This window comes from Cryptomeria japonica, chromosome 8 (assembly GCF_030272615.1).
Source record: "Cryptomeria japonica chromosome 8, Sugi_1.0, whole genome shotgun sequence".
Classification (NCBI taxonomy): Eukaryota; Viridiplantae; Streptophyta; class Pinopsida; order Cupressales; family Cupressaceae; genus Cryptomeria; species Cryptomeria japonica.
Genome location: NC_081412.1, coordinates 518,357,405 through 518,382,804, shown reverse-complemented (window position 1 = coordinate 518,382,804; position 25,400 = coordinate 518,357,405). Strand labels below are relative to the sequence as shown.

The window sequence follows — 25,400 nt, the reverse complement described above, 5'->3', positions numbered from 1 at the left end:
CATTGTAACCCATGAGATAAGAGAGCTCCATTTTACAGATTTGTCTAAACAAGATCAATTTGCATGTGATAAGATAGTTATTTGATATTTATTAATTAAATTAAAAATCAAAACTACATTCTAATACTAAATAACTATCTTGTGGAATGCAAATTGTTCTCTATGAAAAAAAATCAAAAGAAATTCAAACATTCATTAAAAGAAACCGGAGTCATATTTGGTCAAAATATGAAATAAAACCCGATAAAATACTTTCAATTCACAAATGTTTAGTTTCAGACCTCATATTTCAGAAACCCACTGATTATAACAGATGATCTTCAACGTTATGATTCATAACAGATAACAGTCATAATTTGTGTCGTGGTGAGAGGTATGATGGTGGGAGGAAATGGTGCAGTGTGTGCGACCACCAGATGTCTCTGTCTTCTCAGAAACACTTCTTTAACTTTGTCTTCCCAATACTTCACCATTAAAAACATCAGGCTTCCGCTTACTAAACATCGCTGGGGTCGATGCCTTTGCACAGGAAATGGAGTCTCTGCAGGTACGATCTCAGTCCCTTATGTTTTATCACAAAGTAAGTCTTCTACGATGTTTTCAGTTTTCAGTTTTCTGATTTTTTATTCATTACTCTTACCAAGTGGTGACTTATAATATTTCTTGATCTTTCTTATGTTTTATCTTAAATTCATCATTATAGTTTCAATCTTCTTGAGGTTTTTAAGCACAAATCTTATCAGAAAACCAATTGAGCAACGTATATTTTTGTTTCTTGGTTTTCTAAGTTATTTGTTTGTTATGTAGCCATCAGAATAGTTGCCACTGGGTGCTGCATTGTTTTGCCCAATCTCAAGGGGGCTCTTTCATGGATGTTTTTCGCCTTCGGGCTCTGTTATGAAAGTTTTAGAACTTGAGCTTACCGCATTGGGTCAATTGGATAATTTATTCACAATGCATGAAAGCCAGATAACTTATTTAAGATTATGAAGCACATTCACTTTTAAAATAGCCAGCATATAATGATACAGGAACGATTTCTCAAATATCTTGCAACCAGAATTAAATACATGATGTTTTTTTTCCCTCAAGCTGATCAAACAAAATTTCAGAGAATTTATTCTTAAATTAGACATCCATGGAAACAATTTTTTCAAGTAGTGAATATGCTTGATAGGTTACTTTATTATTAGTGACTACGCAGACCTGTTTAAAGAATGTTAAAATACTCATCTTATCTAATTATCTTGTCAATTTTCCAATTTCCAGGCTGTTTTTTGGCATTGTCTACATCTGAATCCAAGCTCTGTAAATTATAGAAACATTTTGAAAATGTACTTTGCCTCACACCTGCATTCTCAATCAAATTGGTACCACTTAATTCAAACAGAAGACATTCTAATCTTTCCCTTGAAAATAGGAGTATTAGAGGTTTTTGAACCTCAAATTTGGCCAAGGTGGAGTATAGAGGTTGCAAATATTTTCGAGTTTAAGAGTTTCAGCTATAACACAAACGAAGCTAACAAGAATCTTCTTAACTTGTTATGGGACTTTTTTCCGTGAATTTTTTTTAATAAAAGAATATATAAATCAAAGCAATTAAAAAAATATTATTATAATGAAAGAGTGTGATTTTTTATAAACACCTTGTGACATTATATAAACCTATGAATTAATAGAGAAGGGACACATCAAAGAAGAAGACAAGAGAAGGATAAATTAAAAGAAGCACAAGAGAGGGGATAGTTAAGGTCTAGTGGGTGGGCATTGGGCATTGGAGAAGGGGAATACAGTGTGTGTCCAACTCAGGGTACAACGTACATCCGAGAGTGTCCTGACCAAGGCTGTGTCTATTTCATGCCGTGAAGGCATGTTGGGTTCTGTGTTTATTTCATGTCGTGAAGGCATGTGGGGTTCTGTGTAAAAACCGTGTTCTCCTAGAGTGCTCTCTTGCCTGGAAACCCTATACATATAACTAATCCTCTACGTGCAGGAAAACAGTCTCTCCGTGATTTATAGATATGTATTAATCAATTTCATATAGTCATTTCCGTAATGTTTCATTGTTGCAAATTATTATCTCAATGTTTTATTATTAATTATTGATGTACATTCATGTTGATAAAAAATCATCTTTAATTATAATTGTTTTATAAATGTTTTGAATGTTCATTCCATATAAAATAATACAAATTTATGAATAATTAGTTTATCATTGCTACTAATACCTAAAACCTAATTAATCATAAGGGAAAAATTACCATTTCAAAACTTAAAGTTAAACCAGAAGTGACATGCAATAGCAAATATTGAGAAAACCCGAGGTGCAAATCCTATTGTTTTTGCACTTAGGGTGTAGTAACCTTGGGAATTGTGATATCTTATTCATATGTTTAAAAAGGGGACGTTGCCAGTGTCGGCTCACTCATACATGTGAACTGGTGCGGAGGCAAGGTATCATTAATGTGTTGGAAGCAGTTGCCTTACCTGCGCTGTAGGATGTGCTTGTCAGCATAAATTACCCTGCCAAAATATAAACAAGTGCTTATTTCTCATTTCTAAGTCCCATGTCTGACACAAGCATGCATCGAGAAGGTCTTCGCTGAAATTGCAGAAGGTATATTACATGAAAGCCTATCATGCTTATGTAATGCGTATTGGGAAAAATTAAGTAAGACTCACTGAAAGTTACTTGAGCCGCTTTTCTGTACAATTGCTCCTCTCTTTCAGAAGATTAGGTAAGAGCGAACCTGCCATTCTGTGAGCGAAGTGGACAAAAATCAAAATAGAACCTGGGTGTATGCTTGTCTTCAAATGTGATGATTAGGTACCAACAAACATAATGTTTTAGATGAATGTGATTAGAGTAAAGTGTCTTCCTCATTGAAAGTGGAAATAGAGTTAATGACTTAACAGGGTGATTATGCTGAGGAACAAAATTATCATTCTCTTTCTGATATGAAGAACATTTTCCAAGTAAAGACTGAAAATGTGCCTTAGAATCAGGTGATGGATTTGTTCAAAATGAAGGAACTGGTTGATTCTACTGCATATTGAAAAAGACAAGTCAAAATTGCCAGGGCATGGATGTGCGATGTACCTTGTCACTGAGAAAGTCTATGCTGAGTAAGATGTTTTCATAATCATTATAATGCTCCACAGCATAATACAAAAGATGCAGCTGACTAGCGTCTGATAGAGTTTTTTCAACATCAATATTTGTTCATTTACAACCATATCTTATGATTAAAGCTTCCTTATTTCAAATTTAAAAAAACGAGGGCCCAAAGAGATGGAAGCTTCTCAGTGGCGGCAAGCCCTATTCTCGAATTCTTTATAAACAGAATTAGCCTTTAGCGGTGGTAGATCTGACTATACTCAAGAATTTTGCTAATGGGTGTATACATGGGAATGGCAAGTAAGGTGTGTTATAACTTATATGCCTTTTCATAAGACGATAGAACTAAACAACCCATAAAGAATTCATCTAGTCTAAGTTGGGGGTACTGTAATGTCCCCTTTTGGGATGATCCTGGATCTTGCCCTAAAATCACAAATTTGAATGAAATAAGAAATGAAATATATTTATCAACATAAATTCTGGTTTAGGTCCTGCAACCATGTCAGATAATATTTGAAATATAATTCATAAGACCAATTATTTCTATTTAGGTTTAGGGATCCAATCAACAATTGTAAGCGCATACATAACAATAATCATCTTATTCTATTTAGATAAATCATGCATTAACCATCAATGGTTCTATTTCCCATAATTAAATATATTTAGGGTTTGGAGAGGAAATCCATAAAGGGTGCCTGGTTGCTGTTCAGCCCAATTAAGCCCAAGAGTGTGCAATGCCTAACCAAGACAACTTGCCCCTTGGCCCACAAGTGGCAGGAATATCCACCATGATGATTCCATCCCTTGGGGTGGCCAACTTAATTCGAGGGAACCCGGGTCATTGAGGAAAATTGTTCAGCCCAATTAAGCCCAAGAGCACACAGTGCCTCACCAAGACAACTTGCCCCTTGGTCCGCAAGCCGCAGGAATATTCACCTTGATGATTCCATCCCTTGGGGTGGCCTACTTAATTTGGGGGAACCCATGTCTACCACCTCTCCCTGACATGTTTCCTTCCATTCCTGTATGATTGTTTATGGGGATAAATTAAGAAGCATAACAAGTTAATTAACATCTAGTAAGAGATAATTGAAGAGCATAGATGTATATGGTAACATTTATCCACATTGCATATACTAAGCATGCAAACAAACATATACTCATGCATACCACAAATGAACAAGAGTGCTATTTGCCTGCAATAATTAGTAATTTCCGATCTGATCGATCTATTTGCCTGATAGCTGATATCTTATGAACTGATCTGCTCTTTATGAGCACCAATGCTAATTGAATTGATTTCCTTGATACTTTCCTCCAACGTTGCCTTCCAGATTTAATATCTTAATGCCTGTATGAAGAGAGATGACCCTTGGGAAGTTCTACCCTTCAAGAATTGTTCATGCCCCTACCAAACCGAACTCTCGATGATGCTTCTTCATAACCAATCGCTGGCATTGTTTAGTTATTAATCACATCTCTTAATGATACTCCAATTGCTGGTGTGTAATAAAACTAATTATTGCTGCTGTTGTACTGATTGCCATCTAAAATAATAGAATAGCTGATAATCACTGGCTCAATACATATTAGTTTATTCAGAATATCATGAGGTTTTATAAATAAGATGATTTTCTTGATCATTGATATCCTTCTCTATGGCGGGGGTATGATATGTACTATTATGCAAGGGCAAGTATGCTTTCCCCAGCTTTTGGAAACATTACCGAGATGTTTGCAATGTACCAGGGACTTTGAGGATGTTAGGGAATATGGCAGGAACAACCCTGCTCTCCCCACTTCTCAACCAAAGAAAAGCTACCCTGCCAAGGAGACATCTAGAGGTATCCAACTTTGCCAAAGAAACTTCTGGAAGTCACCCCTAAAAAAATAAAACTGGTTAGTTAATTTTTGAGTGGCTCAAACAGAGATTATGTGTACACTCAGCTCCTAATAACTGTCTAACTTTACAGTCAAAAGGATATTGTCTTGGCATTTTGATACACATAATCCAAGAGCACAGAATTCTAAATGAAAATGGAGAACCAGAGATACATAAAGCATGAAATAAAAACATTTATAGTTAGAACAATGCACATTTTATAGCATTTCAGAGCAATTGTGAGACATAACTTGCAGGTATTGATCTGTTCCATCAAAAATGGAATCATACACCAGCGTGCCTTGACCTACTAAAGATAAAAGGAAGAAAGGAACTAGAGCAACAGAACAAGGTGTGGCCACAGAGGAGTGCACACCATGGATTAATTCTGCCCTCTTGCCAGCCCTACTCAATTTTGCTCCAATCGAATAAGGAGGGAGAATGCACTAGTGTAATGTCCCCTTTTTGAATCACCTTATATTTTGACCACAAGATATTAGAGTATCACAGTTCAAGTCTGATCTAATTGCTTTATGAGAACTCCTGCTATGCTTCGATGTCCTCATCAAATGAAACCTTCTCCCTTTATATCTTCCAATGTGAGGGAGGGTCACACCTCTTCATCATGTCTGCCCTTTGTAAAATGGTCACAACCTTTCACAATCACTACCCTTTGAAAGAGTCACAATCCTTCATCATTTATGCCCATTGAAAGAGTCACAACCTTCCGAAATTATGCCCTTTGAAAGAGTCACAACCTTTCATAATTACCACCCTTTCGAAAGAGTCACAACCCTCCATCATTTTATACCCTTTGAAAGAGTTGCAAACTTTCACAATTTCTGCCCTCCTTTGGAAGAGTCACTTCCTTATTTACTTCTCATTCGTTCTTTCTTCCATTGATTCTTCCTTGATTCACATGCCCCATAATTTCTTTTCCTCCTCCCTCTCCCCTCTCAAATGGGGTTCTCTTCCCCATCTTATATCTCATGTTTGACGGAGTCACAAATTTTCATTTCATGCCTTTTGACCATTCATTAACTTAATTAAATTTTAATTATATTAATTTAATTTTTTTATATTTTAGTTTAAATTTATTTTTCATTATTTTGTATTTTAATATTATTATTAAATCCTATTTCAAAGTGGGGACATTATAGTCCACCCTCCCAAGATTGTTTGTCCTCAAGCAATGATCAAGAAGTGTTCAAATGATTCCCTATATGAAATGGCTTTGGAAACACACATTGAATAAACTTGCTGAAAACACATCAAACATGATGCGAAGCATATTCAAGACAAAAGGCCTAATGGACACATATAGAGTAGACACGCTAAAAACACATCAGGTATGAACCAATAATGGAGCATACACTTGAAACACAGAGCATACACATGAAAACACCAAGCATACAAATTACAATAAACATTATGACTAGCTAATTAACCTATAACCAATCATTGCTTGGTTCAATAGGAACTCAAAAGGGCGCTAGTAAACTGCCCAACCCAACTAAGCCCGAGAGCGCATTACATCCAACCCTTGGGGTAACTAATTCATCACTTGGCCCACAAGAGGTAGGAATGCCCAACTATGACTAGTTCTATCCCTTGGGGTAATCAATTCATCACTTGTACCACAAGAGGCAGGAACGTCCAACTATGACTAGTTCCATCCCTTGGGTAATCAATTCATCACTTGGCCCACAAGAGGTAGGAACATCCAACTATGACTAGTTCCATCCCTTAGGGTAATCAATTCATCACTTGGCTCACAAGCGGCGAAATGTCCAACTGTGACAAATTCCATCCCTTGGGGCGATCAATTCATCACTTGGCCCACAAGAGGCAGGAATGTCCAACTATGACCAGTTCCATCCCTTGGGGTAATCAATTTATCACTTGGCCTGCAAGAGGCAAGAACGTCCAGCTATGACCAGTTCCATCCCTTGGGGTAATCAATTCATCACTTGGCCCACAAGAGTCAGGAACTCAAGAACATCCAACTATGACCAGTTCCATCCCTTGGGGTAATCAATTCATCACTTGGCCCACATGAAGCAAGAACGCCCAACTATGACTAGTTCCATCCCTTGGGGTAATCAATTCATCACTTTGCCCACAAGAGGCAGGAATGTCCAACTATGACTACTTCCATCCCTTGGGGTAATCTAACTTGATTCTTTCTCAACCATAGGACTGTCACTTCTCATTACCCTTTCATGTAGAGTTAATTCTCGAAATCCTTGCCCCTCTTGTGTCTTCTTCTTGGTTTATAAAGTCATGAATGTCTCTTTTTGGACTGTCATACCTTCATCTATGCAACACAGAGTTGGCCTTTCTCTATCACGTTCTATGACTATCATCTTCTCTTTCAACTCTGCCTTTGATATAAGTCTGTGACTATGCTCTTGAAGTTTCCATATAGACCAAATCCGTGGATTGTTCCAACAATTTTAGATCGTCCTAATGATCTTTATTCACTATAATAACTAATATGTCTCCTGTGTAATTGTATTGCAGCATGAGCTCATGTTTAAAAATATACAATCACTACTGTCACAGTTTTTAAACTTGGTGTGCCAACTGAGCATTAACCCCCTGGAGACATCAATCCCCACTACCGAGCACCTACTCAGGAAGAAACACCAATCTCTTTAAAAATGAGGCACCAATCTCCAAAGAAATAAAAGGAAAAATAATTGATCTCCTTCAATCAATTCTGAAACTCTTTACCAATTTGCTCAAAGCAATTTCTTCTTAAATCTGCCTATACTCTACTCAAAGGTCTGTAAATGTTCACCCTTAATATCTGCAAGAAAACACCTTCAAAATCTGTTCAATGTTCTTCAAAAATTTGTGCTCAAGTGGTCTGATACAATCTGCTCACAAATTTGCTTAAATTTGCTCACAAGTCTGGAAAATGTCTGCCCATAAATTTGGAAAATGTTTGCAATAAATTGCTTCAGACTCTGCTCATGAACTTTGGTGTTCTATACTCATAAGGTCTGCTAATTCTGCTCAGAAAGTCTGAAATAATTTGCTTATTGAATCTTCAAAAATCTGCTCACAAAGGCTCCTTAAATCTGATCTTAGGTCTGCTAAAAATCACTATTAATTCTGCTCTTTGATCTGCTATAATTCACCTTTGATTCTGCTCACTAAGTCTGCTCAGATCTGCTTTTTAATCGGAATGATAATCAATTGAATCTATGATAAAATGATCTCCAATAACTTCTTATTTATACCCACCAAATATCACTTGTAATGTCCCTCAGGCTGGCAGAATCATGCTCTGATACCAATTGTAATTTCCCTTTTTTGAATCACCTTGTATCTAGCCCACAAGATATTAGAGTATCACAGTTCAAGTCTGATCTAATTGCTTTATGAGAACTCCTGCTATGCTTCGATGTCCTCATCAAATGAAACCTTCTCTCCTTATATCTTCCAATGTGAGGGAGGGTCACACCTCTTCATCATGTCTGCCCTTTGTAATGGTCATAACCTTTCACAATCACCACCCTTTGAAAGAGTCACAACCCTTCATTATTTATGCCCATTGAAAGAGTCACAACCTTCTGAAATTATGCCCTTTGAAAGAGTCACAACCTTTCATAATTACCACCCTTTCGAAAGAGTCACAAACCTCCATCATTTTACACCCTTTGAAAGAGTCGCAACCTTTCATAATTTCTGCCCTCCTTTGGAAGAGTCACTTCCTTATTTACTTCTCATTCCTTCTTTCTTCCATTGATTCTTTCTTGATTCACATGCTCCATAATTTCTTTTCCTCCTCCCTCTTCCCTCTCAAATGAGGTTCTCTTCCCCATCTTATATCTCATGTTTGAGGGAGTCACAACTTTTCATTTCATGCCTTTTGACCATTCATTAACTTAATTAAATTTTAATTATATTTAATTTTATTCTTTTTATATTTTAATTTTAATTTATTTTTTTATTCTTTTGTATTTTAATTTTATTATTAAATCCTATTTCAAAGTGGGGACATTATAACTAGTGGCCTGCAAAATACCCTAGTGATGAGGAGAGATTATGAATCTTTGCCTACATTGCTTGTAAATCCTGCAAATCCCATTTCCTACAGTTAGTTAGACATACAACCAATCTGCCCAATATCCTCATCAACCTCAAATTCTGCAGCCACTCGAGCATCATTAGGATTGAGATACAACATTTCCACCCAACTACGAACCTCTGCCGATGGGATAGCTAGTCCCAATTTAGCATGAAAATCAACAAGAATCATCTCTCTAGATCTAGGCATTCCAGAATCCCTTAATATTCCTTACCTATTATAAATCTAAATAGGTTGAGACGAATCCTATACGGGCAATGAAAAATCTTGCATAGCTTATGATTGGAAATGGGATCATGACCTAGAGGGTTGTGGCTGTGGCCAATACTCCCTCAAGCCATGAAGCCAACACCTAAAAGAACCTCTATCACTAGCCTTAGACAATAGAGAGCAAGAAACCCATACTAAACCGGCCACATAAAAACATATGCTAGACATTCACACACGTTTGTCCACACCTCTTCTTCTAATAGTTACATAGCTCGTCACCTTAATTAAACAAATCATCCAATTAAAGATCATCAAGCCGAATAAAATACCAATCAATCAATTAGGCCTATCATATAATAAGACCTCCCTTAGCCCATTCCAATTGTCAACTTTTTCACTAATGATAGATTAGAATTGGGAAAGCTCATGTAATGTCCCCTTATCTAGAATCTTGGGGTTTTGGGACTCTTTACTTATAACTTCAATTTCAAGAGACTTCTTTCTATTGAAACTCTTGCAAATGCAAAGTTAATTCCCTTAACACCATGCAAGAATTAGATTGTTGACCAAACTTGTATAAGGATGATGATTCCTGTGCTCAACTAATTGTTTAAGTCTTATTCGTGGAACTAATATGTATATGGAATGTAATTGATATGTATTGAATGCAATGCAATCTGATGTACACGATATGACCTATCCTTTCTTTATGAATCTTATATTATTCAAGATTAAAAGATTACATCAATATCTATGTGTTGATCAACTGCTATCTCTAATATCTTCTTGAAATATATGCAGAAGTATATTGCCAAACAATATGTTCCTTTATGATGATATAATGATGCAAGAAGAAAAACACTCCTCTGCCTAATTCGGAAGCTAAATAATACTTAACACAAATATAGAGATTCTGCACACAAACTTAATTAACATAAAGATTGCAACAAATATTTATTCAAATCTGCAATTAACAATTACAAAGATGTCCTCACAATGACATCTCTCTTCACATTAGTCCTCTCTACAATACCTCTATCTCTCTCGGCCAATCTTACCCGATGCCCACACTATCTGTGCAACCCACATTCAAAAATATTGGGCTCATTCACTCTATCGTGCCCCTCTCTTTTATATCACATTACTTTGTATATCTGCATCGATTCGTTTTCTGGCCGCTTCATTTCTCCAAAACGATAAAATGAGAACACTTGTCATTCATGTCATTGCAGGCTGTTTTGATTTGGCAGACTAAAGAATGTTAGCTTTTCGATGGAGGAACATTATGCTTCTAACCGATGCCTCCTTTATTTCTTCTTTCCCCGATTTTGGAACTCTGAACGGTGCCAATGCCTGTCAATTGCAAAAATAAAACTCTGAATATATATCGAATGCCCAAGTCATTTAGTTTTAGCATGTTGAGAAGATTTGATTTGCATTCAATGTTTCCTCTTCTTGTACCGTTACTACTCATTGCTTTGAATGGAAGTGGAATGTTTTGTAAACACCTGTAAATTGTTTGAAAGTTTCTAAAGTCTTGTAACAAATGCATATCAGCGTTCAAAAAAAACATTTCACAGATTCCAATCTGTCAAAACAGTTTATAATATTAAAAAAAATGATTGCATTCCCTCATGATGCTGGTAAAAGGTTGGGGAATTTGGCTTCACACCACCAATTAGATTTTCTTAAACATTTCTGAAACCTTATCAACAAATACATTTCATCCATAACCAACAATCAGTGCAGTCCATAAGATGCCATTCATTGAGGCATTCTGGCAAATATTTACACGTGCCTGTCTATGCTTCAACATTTGCATACGCGTCAAACAAACAACCTTAAAGTGTGAATGCCTATAATGCTTTGTGTATGTATATAGTTGTTATCAACCATAAGTGCTGAAAAGAATACAACTGAGAACAAAACCAAACCTGAAACAAAAGAAATTGGACATGTTTTTGGTCGGTGCTGGTCGTCTTGTTTTTATTCGGCTTGATGATCTTTAATTGGATGATTTGTTTAAGACACACCGTGTAAGACATTTGTGAGCATAGGCTCACAAAATGGGGTTAAGTAGTAAAACTACTCTTCTAGGCTGTAAATAACCTATAGCAGACCCCATTACTACTTCAGGTACATCAGAACTCTTCTTCCTTCGCCTCTTCCAGCACTTAGCTGGGACACTTGCCAACCTCCTCCACCAAGTGTTCTCTCTCCTCCTCTTCTCTCTCGTGGACTCGTGTTCACTGTATTTTGACCTCCTCCGCCAATAGCTCTCTCCACTCTTCCCCTCTTTCATGGATTTCAATCCACCATACACTGACCACCTTTGCCAAATCTCACCATCCTCAACTTTTTCCACACACAAACATGCCACATCTCCATACAAATCAGAAACTAGACAACTCTTTGTATCCACTAACTTATGCAAATCAACCTTTTGATTACACAAAATTTTTTTTTACCTCCACTGCTGCAACGTTATCTTTTTTACCTCTCATTGTGACCGCAACTCTTTCAGGTAGCTCTGCTACATTCTCTTCCTCAATCTTTATGATCTTCTCTTCAAACAACACGCCATCTTCTTGATCAACCTCTACGACAACCTCCAAATCCACATTTTGAACTTCATCTTCTACCTCAACATGTGAGGTACTTTCATTTTTAACATGTTCTTGGCTTTCACTTGCCAACTGATGGTCCACCACGACCATTTTCTCGTCTTGTCTCTCTTCATTTGTGTGGGCTTCTCTGACATCTTTCACCTTCAGGCTACAACTATGTTTCTTCAACAAGAATCTCCACATCCCATATCTCTCTTCCCAATATCGTTGTAAAAACAAAATCAACACGGGCCTCTTCACGACCCACCTCATCCTTTTCTTCAAGCTCATCCTCTCATCATCAGCTGTAATCTTCTACTTGCATACACTTTCCTTGCAACTTCAAGCTCTCAACCGATCACGACTTCACACACCTGCAATGATCCTTTTGAGCTCTCCATAACCGCTTCACATTCTCAAGTGCGAACTGCCTCACGATCGGCAATCTGTTCACCCAACTCCACTGTTCACCCGTAGGTCCTGGCACAGGTTGCCTCACGTTCGACGCTCTATCAATGCACTCAATATCTCAGGCTCTGATACCATTTGATACAAGAAGAAAAACACTCCTCTAGCTAATTCAGAAACTAAATAATACTTAACACAAATGTAGACATTCTGCACACAAACTTAATTAACATAAAGATTGCAACAAATATTTATTCAAATCTGCAATTAAAAATTACAAAGATGTCCTCACAATGACATCTCTTTGTTTTCCCCATAGGGTGTCAGGTTAAGACATTGCATAAATGACAGAAGTACACAGAATATATGGAACTCACAAGTGTTCTATTGATTCATAATAAGCCAGTACATACAATGATAGCAATATGTTTGACTACAATAGCATGTCCAAAGACTGGAAACAGATACAATATAAAGGAGTCTGGTCAGTTACCCGGTGCCAACTGCCGACAACTGACAGGTTAACTGCCGATGCTAACACAATTTACCTTAATGCTTAATTACCTGACAACATCATCCCCCCCCAAAAGAAATGTCGTCTCCGGACGACAGACAACTAAAATGGGAATGATGTACAAGCAAAACTGAAACCCAAAACAACAAATCACTGGGAAGGGCAAGAGAGCGTCCCTGAAGAAGAAGGGGCCATTGATGTCAAAGCCAACTGCGCCCGCAACCGCATCACCTGATCAGTTCAATAAGCAAGGTCGCGCTCGGCCACCAACTGGTGCTCCCATGACCGCTTCACCATGAATACAACCTCCATGAGCTCCTTTTGCTTCGCCTCCAACTCTGCCGCAAGGCTGGTAATGTGGGTCTCTGTTGTGGTCCTCATCTTTGACTCAGCCGCCAGTGCTACTCTCACAGAGCTCAATTCTCTCTTCACCGTGTCCAGAACCTCCTCCGCACAGCCGGCTCGGGCCTGCTGCTGGGTCAACTCCGTCTCCAATGACGGGATGCGAGCGGCCAGCTCTGCAGCTCTATCTGCCTGGATCTGAGCCTCCCGGAGTCGGTAATAGCCATCCCGCACAACCTACTCAATCTATCTCACCAAAGTCTGCACTCGACTCTCTCCGGCCACCTCCTGACACTGCCACTCTGCTCTCATCTCAAGTAGGTCTATGGTTGGTAATCCTCGTGCCTCAAAGCACCTCTGGAATGCCTCTCCTACCCCTGTAGTAGCAAACTCACGTAGGCTCTCCAAGGCTGGCTGAACAATGGATTCCTCAACCATGGAGGCTACCAACCACTGAACTGCCCCCTCCATCGCTTCAAAAAATTGTGCTACGGCAGTAGGCTGGGTCCTCCCTACACCTCTGTCCTAAAGGCCCATTTGTGAAGGTATCTCCTCCTTGCACTAGTGGGCAAAACCAGCTCTGCAAGATGCTCCACCAACTCGACTACCTCTACTTGCGTAGGATGCTCCCCCAAATCAACTACCTCAGCCTGTGTAGGATGGTGAGGTGTAGCAGGTGGTGGCCCTACCGAAACTATGGGTGGGGCGGCATACCAGTCCAACCATGTGTCTGTGTCCTCCACTGCTTCCCCACTGTCCTTTGCCTGCCCCATGCCTTCCGTCCCTATTTCCAGTTCAGTGACAGGTGAGCGCACTGGAATACAAGGATTGGTGGTCACTGCAGGTGTCTGCATTATAGGACAAGGATGCATCTGCCCGAATGCTGGAATGGCCACCCCAGGAAGGACTCCCATCATCACCCCAGACGAGGAAAGTGGTGTCAATTCCCCGTCCACGTGTAGGAATGCTGGTGTGAATAACAACTGCCCTGCCCGAACCCCCTCTCCTAGAGGTCGTGCCACACCCCCTGCTAGCAGCCCGCGGGTTCCACGTGGTACCTGGCCAAAAGACACTGCACAACCGCCCTCTTCCGTACCAGGGGTCCCTGTCTCCACCTCTACTTCGGCCAGCTTCGAGAGTCGAAAAGTAGTGTCCCCTTCGGAACACCTCGATGTCTCCTCGGACTCCACACTCTCGTCTGCACTACTCCTTGCCTATCCTGAATTGGTGTCACTGGCCGACACCACCACCGAGACCTACCCTCTTCTCTTCCTATTGGTCTAACCCTCTCCACCAGCCGTGAGTGCATCCAACTCTGTCTAATAGAAAATAGCTAGCTGTAAGGAATCAATGCAGTCTCATGGTCGCCACCCTCTCAGATTGGCCGGTACCTGTACTCGTACAGAGTCCAAAAACAACTCGATGGCATGGTACGGCATGTAAAAAGCTTTGTGCTTCAGCATCAGGAAATCGTGGGCTCTATCCGATAACAAAATCGCCCAATCATAGACCATACCTTTCTTCAGGCCCTGCATCAGTGCAATCATAGGTACCGCTGCATCCGATGCCCTACTTGCGCCAGTTAATCGACTCTGCATCAAATCGAGCAAGCACTGCCAGATGCCAGGTTTCAGGAATGTTTTCTTTAACCCTCTGCCCTGTCATGCTAGAATCCTTGCCCAGTCGGTTGTCGTCAAGTCATCTCGGCACATTTCTTTTAACAGTTGCGTTTTCCGTTCTTGGGACATCTTCGTTGCATTTTTGTCAATCTTTCTCCCTTTATCCGGGATGCCAAAAACCCTCTTGAAATCATCCGGATTGAAAGAAACTATGATATCTATATGCCGAAACTTAAATGATGACGTATGCAACTTTGGATCATAGGTTTTGATCATAGTGTGCAAGCATGGTTCAAATTCCTTAATAGAAAAGATGGGCATTTGTATTGCGTCATGCACGCGTGCTTTGGCAAGGGCTACTTTGACCTCAATGTCGGCTAGGGTTAGGGCTGTTTCCCACCATTGTCTGCACGTACTGCCAATTAGTCCCTCAAATGTCACAGTGTCTGGCGTGACTTTGTGTGTGCATGCATCCTGCACCACGGCCTTCCCCCGACTCGCATCCTGCTAGTCACCCATTGAATCCTTTCCGTGTTGTCCTCTTTGCTTCCTGGGATTCCTGTAGCCTCCTTTGCCAATCCAATTTCTTCAACCTTCTAGTTGCTTGCTCCATCGACTGAATTTTGTTTCCTGGCTGGGGTTCAAATGCTAACCGTTCCCAGTGTCCTAACTGTCTTTTTCGCCAATTCCGGTATGGTTGTAAGACTGCCTTAGTGTGTACGGTGTGGCAAATTTTGCTCTTGTACGGTTGCAGGATGTTTCAACTTCTTTCCCTGATTATGCTCATGTACTATGGTCGATTCCGCTCCTCATGTATAGGGATGGATGAAATGGTGTACGGAATATGCACCTGGTAATCAATACATCTGTCAATTCAAAACCGTACGGACCTTTCTCTTTCCCTGCAGATCGACTAATTTGCCATCATACAACCCTTTTGCCTTCTTTTGACACCAATGATCGTACGGAATTGTACTTTTTCTCTTTCCTGGCACTTGTGTCCGTACGGAATTGTTTCGTACTAAAATGCTCGAGTCCGTACGGTGTCCTTCCTGCAACTTCGTACGGAATTGTTCCGTACTAACAAGTAATTTCGTGCTGAATTGTTTCGTACCGTACTAAAACTAGTAATTCTGTCGACCTGGCAATGATTTCCGTATGGAAATTTCCTTCTCACTGGCCCTAGTCCGTACAGAATTAAGACTGTTTTTTTGCCATTTCCAATGTATGCCGCACTTTATTTTCCTTCATGTCTCCACTGACTAAGTCCCATTTTAATATTTGCCAAAATTAAAAACATTGCTTGTAAAAGAAATATCAAAAATGTTTTGTTTTTTTTTCAAATTTTTTCAATTTTTTCAATTTTCACGATCTGGGCATTCCCGTCATTCCTGGTACACCTTTAATTTCAAGTCGTTGACTGCATCGGGTATTTCCTTGCCGTCGAGCATCCACAGTTTAATGGCACCGTTCGCGCCGACTTCGCAAACCTTAAATGGACCCAACCACTTTACCTTGAACTTGCCAGGCTTTATTTCATTGCATCCGTTAAACTTCAGCACAAGTTGTCCGGGAGTAAACTGCATTCTTCGCAAGTGTTTGTCGTGCCACATTTTCCGCCTCTGTTGTGCCGTCTCTGTCGCCCACTGAGCCATCATTCGTCGCTCATCCAATTTGTTCAAGGTGTACAACCTCTCTAGGAGACTCTCCATGTCGCCTAGTCTGTTGTCAATGGCGATCCGAAGACTCAGCACCATGAATTCCACTGGCACCACCGCTTCCTGCCCGAACATTAACTAGAAGGGGGTCTGTCCTGTGGTGACCTTATACATCGTCCGTTAGCCCATAGTACCGACGGTAAGCGTTCCTCCCAATCTTCCTTCTCCACTCCGCAAGACTTGTAAATCACAGAGACGATTATTTTGTTTGTCGCCTCGGCTTGCCCGTTCACCCAAGGATAGTAGGGGCTTGATAAGGAGTGGAATATCTTGAACTCTATCGTGAGCAACCGGATTATGTGATTGACAAAATGTCCTCCTTGGTCACTCGTCAATTGGATTGGAATCCCGTACCGTGTAATGATTTGCTCGTAGATAAACCTTGCCGTACTGACGACCGAATTGTCTAGCAGAGCCTGTGCCTTGACCCACTTGGTCAAGTATTCTATGGCCACCACGATGTATCTGCACTGTCGGACTCAACTTGCCTTCAAAGGTCCGATGAAATCCAACCCCCATCGTTCAAACAGTTCTTGGGCATTGGACGGGTTGAGGGGCATAAAATCCCTCTTCAATGGCCTCCCCACCCGTTGGCACGTGTCACAACTCGTCACCCACTCCTGGGTGTCATTGTGCAGTGTCGGCCACCATAGCCCTGCCAATAGAACTTTCCTGGCCGTGGTCTCAGACCCCATGTGCCCTCTTTCCGGGCCTTCATGTGCTTCCTGTAAAACACCTTGAATTTCTTCCTCCAGGACACATCGCCGTAGGACTTGGTCAGATCCCATTTTATACAAAAGGCCATTAATGAGTTGAAACGTCTTATTCCTTAGTACGAGCTTCCTTCGCTCCCCTGGTGGCATCTCTCTAGGGAATTGTGATGTCGACAGATATTCCCCGATGCTTGTGTACCAGGCAAGAAGAACGACAATGCGGAATAAGTGGGCGTCCGAGAAGTCTTCATTTACTCCTTCTGCCGGTTCCCCTAACTTGATTCTAGATAGCTGGTCGGCTATCACATGGCTTTTCCTAGGTCGTACAATAATGTTGAATGCAAACTCCTGCAGCAGCAGTAGCCATCGATTGATTCGCCCCCGAATGATTGGCTTATTCACCAGGTACATTAACGCCTAGTGGTCCACATAGAATGTGAACGACATGGCCAGTAAGTAATGTTTAAACTTTTGGACGGAGTACACCATCCCCAGGGATTCCCTCTCTGTCGTACTATAGTTTTTTTCCGCCTTTAACAGGAGTCTGCTTGCGAAGTATACTGGGTGATCTAGCCCGTGATCGCCAACTTGCGCCAGTGTGGCCCCTATGGCAAAATTTGATGTGTCGACGTGTACATGGAACTCTTTGTCCCAATTCGGATATGTTAGGATTGGTGCACCTACCAACTGCGACTTCAATTCTTGGAAGGCTTCTTCCCGAGCCATCCCCCATGCGTACCGTTCACCTCTCCTCGTCAGCTTGTCCAGAGGGTAGGATACTTGAGCAAAATTTTTGATAAACCGCCTATAATACCCTGTGTCCTAGGAAGGATTTGACTTCGTGACATCTGCAGGTGCCTCCATTTCCACTATCACCCGAACCTTGTCCGGGTTAGTCTTGAGTCCAGCCTTACACACTATGTGTCCTAATAGCTTCCCTTGAGGCACCATGAATCCACATTTTTTGGGATTGAGTGCTAGGCGGGCTCGCCTGCATCTCTCCATGCATTCGCCAAGTGCGGCCAGATGTGCATCCTGGTTACTGTAGATGGACCAGTCGTCAAGGAACGCCTTGAAGTTCCCTACTGACATCTTGTCAAATATGTGAAGGATTATCCGTTGGAATGTCACTGGCGCATTGCATAACCCGAACGACATTCGGTTATACGTGTACACGCCATCTTCCACTATGAAGGTCGTTTTTAATTTGTCCTCTTCGACAATGGATATCTGGTTATACCCAGAAAATCCATCCATAAATGAATAAATTTCATGACCGGCCACTTCCTCCAAGATGCTATCCGTAAATGGTATTGGAAACGGGTCCTTTATGGTGACCGTGTTAAGGCATCTGAAATCCATGCAGATTCAGATCTGGTTTGCCTCCTTTTTAAGGGATATCACTATGGGCGACACCCACTCGCTGGTCTGCACTTTAAAAATAATCCCAGCTTCGAGCATACGCTCGATTTCATCATTCACTCTCACACCATAGTTTTTATTCATTCTGTATGACCTCTTCTGTACAGGTACGGCCCTAGGTACAAGTGGAATTTGGTGTACGCACAGTTTTGGCGGCACCCCTTTGAGGTCCTTGTACGTCCAGGCGAATATATCCTTGTATTCCATGAATATTTTAAATGCGATGGCTTTCAAGACTGGATTCCAGTCGTCGCCAACCAGGATGTTCCTTGACTCTACTTCCATGCCGAGGTTTGTAGGTTTTACCGACTCTTCGTACCGGATTGGTTTCATCATGTCAAACCTATGTGCTAGTGCCTCGTTGATAGGAGCATCCCCTTCCGTGTATTCCCCGTACGCTGGCGGAAATTCATTTTCGTCTGGCTCCTTGTCAACCTGCAACATGTTGCACCCATACAACAGCTCGTAGTCTTTCATTTGCCAGTGGAAGAGCCCATTAAGGGAATTGGTCTCATCTTCCGAACATCCTTGGATTCCTGTTGTGACCATTTCACACATCGCCCCATTAGAATGGGGACCCCCTCTTTTTTTTTTTTTTGGTTTGCCTTCTCTTTGCTTGTTTTTCTCTCTGCTTTTAGGATTTTGAGTGAGTGAGTGGTCTGTCTGAGCTAGCTGGATTGGGGTTGAACCTTGGAAGCTTAGTATTAGGGCTTCATCCAAGTTAAGTCTAATCAAATTTTGGAAAATTGTTGGTCTTCCTGAAGATTCAGGATTGTCAGAATGAGGTATACCCTTCAGGAGAGTCGAATTGGATAGGACAGGACTCAGGACAGGTCTAGATTGAAGGAAGGGTTTGCCCGGGTAAAGTCCTATTTGTTTCCAGGTTTGAGTCAGTTGAGCATGGTCATTGAAGAAAGTGAGTCTAGTGGGCTAAGTTAAATAGGGAATGAAATGGATCAAGAGCTTGAAAATGTCAAATTCGCTCCTGACCCTTGCTGAGGGTCCAAGGTGAAATTCTTTGTAGACTGGATTTCCTTCATAATTTTGACTAAGTTTTTTGAGATGAATTTGTGTGTTCTCGCCTGGAGAGGTTTTTGATCAATTTTTGGAGAGCAAGATGATGCCTAAAATAGGAAATTCGCTCCTGACCCTTGCTGAGGGTCCAGGGCGAACTTCATTCTAAACACAATTTCTTGTTTTGAGTGGACTTGCTAACTAGTTCCTGGCCTTGAAAATGACCTGACTTTGCCTTGTGAAGTGGTTTGAAACTTGAAAATTGAATAGCTTAGCTTGGAACGAAGATTTCACTCCTGACCCTTGCTAAGGGTCCAGGGCGAAAATTTTATATAAGCTTTTTTTTTCACTAATTTTGGCTAACTTGTTTTGTGCAGGGTCTCCCGGAGGGAAGATTAGACGTCACTTGATGCAATTGAAGGTTTGAAAGCATGAAAATTGATGAATCTTGGGCAACAAAGGCAAATTCGCTCCTGACCCTTGCTGAGGACCCAGGGCGAAATTTTGAATTTTCCTTATTTTGTAGTGAAAGAAGATCAAGTTTTGAACATGAATGGAAAATGAACAACTCCCTTTACCCACCTGAGAAAGTTTCAAATTGAAAAGATGAAGGACTTTGTTGAAAACCTAAATTTCGCTCCTGACCCTTGCTGAGGGTCCAGGGCGAAATTCCTTCAATCACCTGTTTTCCTGGCAAAATCAAGTCAAGCTTGGGTATGGATGAGAGAGGAATAGTGTTTTCTTCCTTGGAAAGGAGAAATCAACTTGAAGTGATGATGAGACAAGCATGAATTGAGAAATTCGCTCCTGACCCTTGCTGAGGGTCCAGGGCGAAAATTTCTATTGGAGTCATCTTTGGCCTTGTTTGGTCAAATTGAGGTGTTTAAGACATGAGCGAATGGCGAAATGAGCATGATGAAGCCCCAAACTTGTTTGAAGATGAAAGAATGAAGGAATATGCTTAAAATTCAAAAGTCGCTCCTGACCCTCTCAGGAGGTCCAAAGCGAAATTCTCAAAAACACCTTTTTCTTGCAAGGTCAAAATGATTTTTATGGTTGGAGTGGATGTGAAAAGGCATGTTTTACCCTTTGAAGATAATTTGGATGGCCAACAAGAAGCAACCAAGCCCAAAAGGGAAAAATCGCTCCTGACCCTTCCTGAGGGTCCAGGGCGAAAATTCTAAAACCTATTTTTTCCTCCAAAGTTTGAGCAAAGCTAAGCTTAGGCATGAGTTTGAAATGATGTTTGAATTGCCTTGAAGTGAAGAAGGATTGTTGAGAATGAAAGTTTTGAAGGCAATTATCAAAATCGCTTCTGACCCTTGGAGAGGGTCCAGGGCGAAAAACACCAAAATCACACTTTTTCTCCTAAGTTGGATAGAACTAAGTCTGGAATTCAGTGAGAAGACCTATTTGAGATGCCTTGAAGAGATTTTGAACTTTGAAAAATGTCAATTTTGAGCCAAATTATGAAAGTTGCTCCTAACCCTTCCAGAGGGTCCAGGGCAAAATTCCTCTAAAAGCATTATTTCCTTAAAGATTTTTGATGAAGTAACTCAGTGGTGCAAGGAAATGGATCTTGGAAATTGCGTTGAGAGTTCAACAATCAAGCTAAGGTGGATTATAACCTAAAATGAGAAAATCGCTCCTGACCCTTCCAGAGGGTCCAGGGCGAAATCCACCATTCCACCTAAATTCCTCATGCAGAATACCAAAATTTGAAATGCAAGACCTTAACTGGATATGAATTCACCCTCCAGGAGATTTTAGAGTCAAGATATGAAATATTCAAGGCTAAATTTGGAAAATCGCTTCTGACCCTTGGAGAGGGTCCAGGGCGAAATCATTAGCAAGCTTCATTGAGACCTTGATCAAAAAATTGATATTCTCCAGTTTGCACTAAATCACCAAAATTGCTAAATTTGAAACATTTGGAAAATTAAATTTAAATTCGCATTAATTTAAAAGCAATTTGCATTTAATAAATTAATTTTAAGCCTTGAAATAATCAAAATTTTACCTTGGAGGATTAAAATTAATTTTTTTAAATTTAAAATGAGCGCTCAAGGGAATTGTTTTGCCTTTATAGGCAAGTCGGCCACCCTTTTTTAGAGATTTTATTTATTTTTTACCCCTTTTTTGCCAAGTCGGCCTTGAAGGGAGTAGGGTGAGCGCTCTATATAATGGAGGAGTGTTGCTTCACATTTCAAATCATTCATTCATTCCTTCTAAGTGCGAAATTAAAGGGCAAATTGAGGAGCGAAATCCAGCAGATTGGAGGCAAAATTTTGCTAAGTGTTGAAGGTTAAGTGGGGTGAAGCTCTTTTGGAGGCTAAGGGAGGCGTAATTCATCCAAGAGAGGGCTATGATTTAAACCTTGCCTAGCAAAATCCATTTTTCTTGCATCATTTTCAAAGGTCTTAGAGTTTAGTACTCAAGAGAAGGTATGGACTCATTTTGATATTCCTTGTCAAGGCTTGTTTTAATAGCATTTTTTTGAAAGGGTCTAAAACTTGAGAATTTTTTATTTATTAATTGAGAAATGAAGGATTCTAGATTTATCATGAAATTTCCCGATTAATATCTTAAATCCTTCTTTTGAGTCTTATTTTCTACCCTTTAATGCTCAAGGACTAATTTTGAAATGTTGTGTAGGTGTCAAGATGGCGATTCCAAAGGCCGGAGTATCTACTAGTCGCCCGGCTCTCATCAAAGAAGATCAGAAGAATGACGAATTGGAGACCAGGATCGTGTCCAAATGGAGTAATATCGGAGACACCAACTTAGGCAACTTCAACGTGAAGAAGTTTCGAGAGGTCCCCTACATTGGCAAGCCATCACCTGTTGCGAAGAGGATAATTGAAAGTGGCATCATCAAGGCTGTAGGTTTCCCTCCCACCGTCAAATGTCATGAGCTGATGATCGAGTGTGCCCGCCATTATGACTCACAATCAAGGACGATCGTATCCAAGGAAGGGAACATCTTAGCTTACCTTTCAGAGGAAGCCATAAGCAAAGCTCTTCATCTTCCAGACCATAAAGATATGATTTACAAAAGCCTAGAAGGAGCCAGGTCAATCTATGAAGATGATCCCGATACGTGTCTGAATCTCATCAATAAGAGTTGGTTGCTCAAAAGTCGGCCTCGCCTGAACAAGATTCCCAATATGCCACATAGGATCGATTTCCAAGAGGAGTACAGAGATTTGATAACTTTGCTCAATCGAGTTACAGGGGCTCCTCAAGCCTTCTTCTTCGAAAAGTGGATGTTCTTCTTCATTCAAGTAATAGTCCAAGGAAAAGGAATGCTTCATTGGGCCAGAATCATTAGCAATTGTTTGGACGTGCAGTTAAGAAGGCTGAGACCCACCAAATCATTCCACATGAGCTCATATGTTATATATGCTTTAATCAGAAGTTTCGAGTATGCAGGGCTACCTCACAGAGGAGTGATCGGAAGAGGACCCGGAGAAATACGGGTTTGTGATTCTTATGTTCATCTGCATCATCCACCTAGAAGTGACTACAAGTTAGTCAATGACACATTCACGATGAACATTACCAGGATATTGCAAGGTGGGATTCACAATCGTCTGTCTCTGGATGCACAAGACCTTGTGAAGAAGTATGGCGCCTGGTTCATCCAATTTCAAAAGTTCACATACATCAGAATTCAGGGGTGTCCTTCACCTCCCTACATGTTGCCAAGATATCCAACAGACAGGATAGTGCTACTTGAGGTGACTAGACAGTTGGCAGCTTATGCGAAGGCATCCAAACACAAGCATGGAAATGGAATTCTCGTGCCCATCATATTGTGGAATTCAGTTGAGGTGTGTCCTAACACTCAAGCCTCGGAGGATGCAGAGAAGGAATATCTTTATACTCATTCTCATTCTTTGCCTTGCGGGAGAATTTTGATCCTCATGGTTATATGGAGGAGACATCTCTTCTCACTGCTTTTGATCAAGTCCTTCACTTGGAAGAACGAATGAAGAATCTTCCTGAGATTCCCATTGCTGAGATTGAGGGAATTGTGTTCAGATTCGTTGGATATGCTAAAAAAGAGCATAGGAAAGGGAACAAAATTTTAGATGAAAAATTGTTATAGGATGATGTGGCAGCTTAATTCTTATTGGTCTATGTTTCCTCGATATTTGTGCCAATTAAATATTTGGCTATGCATTTAATAATGTTCATCTAAATGGGGACCTTTTTTGTAACAAACCCTAATTAGGGTTTAGGTGTCAAAATCTTAGCCATTGATCTTCTTTCGATCTGGGCCATTCATTGTATTTGAGGATGCTATATATACCCTCACTCATTTTCATTTTGATAATAGTTAGAAGTTAGAGAAGAGAGAGAGCTTAGAGAGAAGAAAGTTATTGTGTAGCAAGATTGAGTAGTGAAGAAAGAATTTTGAACAATTGTTGTCCATTTGGCTTTGAGATCAATAAAATATTGAAGTTATGGTGTTTTATTGCAATACTTGTGGCTATCTTCATGATTGTTTATTTTCTTGAATCACTCTCAGTTGAAGTAGTATTTAAGTTTAAGTTTGAAGGACTAAGTGTTGTGCTTGATCTTTGGTGAGATTCATGTTCCAAACCACTAGCTTCTTACTGATTGTAAGGACACCTTGTGTGGTCAACTAGAAATATTGAGATTGCTTAAGAATTCAATCATTTTGGGAGTATTGATATGTATCTCTATGATAGTACCTATATCCTTGATGATTTGAAAATTACTTGAATCACCTTAGAAGATCGCATCAATTCCAGTAGAGTTGTAATTTCTTGGCGATACTGAAATTGGTAGAATCTTACCAAGCCCAGCCTTCATTGAGTCATTCTTAGGATTAGATTAGCATTCATCCCTTGAAACCCTTATCTTTTGCTGTTTTTTGAAAATCTGTTAGTGTTAGGAAGATCCTGTTCCTGCGGTCAAAAAGAGAGTAATACGGACAAGCTTTCTCAGAAAGTACGTAAGACCCCTTGAAGAAACAACATATACAATGACCACTGGTTCTTATCCACACGTAGAGATCCTACAACGAAGAACCTTGAAGCCATCCTAATTGATCCTTTTCTGCGATATCTTCAACATTCAGAGGCTTTAATCAAGAGAGGATAAGGTACCATTTGGGTATTTTATTCTGTGTTTGGTTGTGTACAAAATACATGTCAACAATTCCCAGGACGCCTTCCTCATCCGGTTCCCTTCTGTACTTTCCTTCATCAACTCCGCCCTCACCGTCCGATTCCGATTCTGACGCGAGTTCTTCACTCACGAGTTGTGTTTTCAGGTTGATAATAAATTTTCGCTCGACTTTCTCCATGGACAGCGTGTTACGCTTCCAGTTGTGATTCGCTCTGGCTGCCACCAACCACCCTCTGCCAAGAATGGCGTCATATCCTTTCTTTGCGAGCGGAATCACCACAAAGTCGAGGACAAATGGTTGTGTCTTAAAGGTCACTTGTTGCTCCATGAGCGTTCCAAGAGGTTTGATACCATGTTGATCTGCTCCCAGTAAGTTGAAGGTTGACGGCTATAGTGTTGGCTTGCCAAGCTTCTTCCAGGTTTCTTCCGAAAGCACATTCACTCCTGACCTGCCGTCAACAATGGTGTTAGTCAAAATGGTGCCAAGTATTCCCATTTCTATCACCATCGGGTGCCGACCACTGTATAGTGTCAAGACCAATGGGTTTGTTGGTGTTCCGCTAGGAACA

General features: G+C 40.6%; 1 pseudogene; it reads left to right on the top strand.

Annotated features, from left to right (window-relative positions):
* The first annotated feature begins 282 nt into the window (after positions 1-282).
* Positions 283-25,400, top strand: part of LOC131056025 (histidine--tRNA ligase, chloroplastic/mitochondrial-like) — a 153,076-nt pseudogene continuing 127,958 nt past the window's right edge.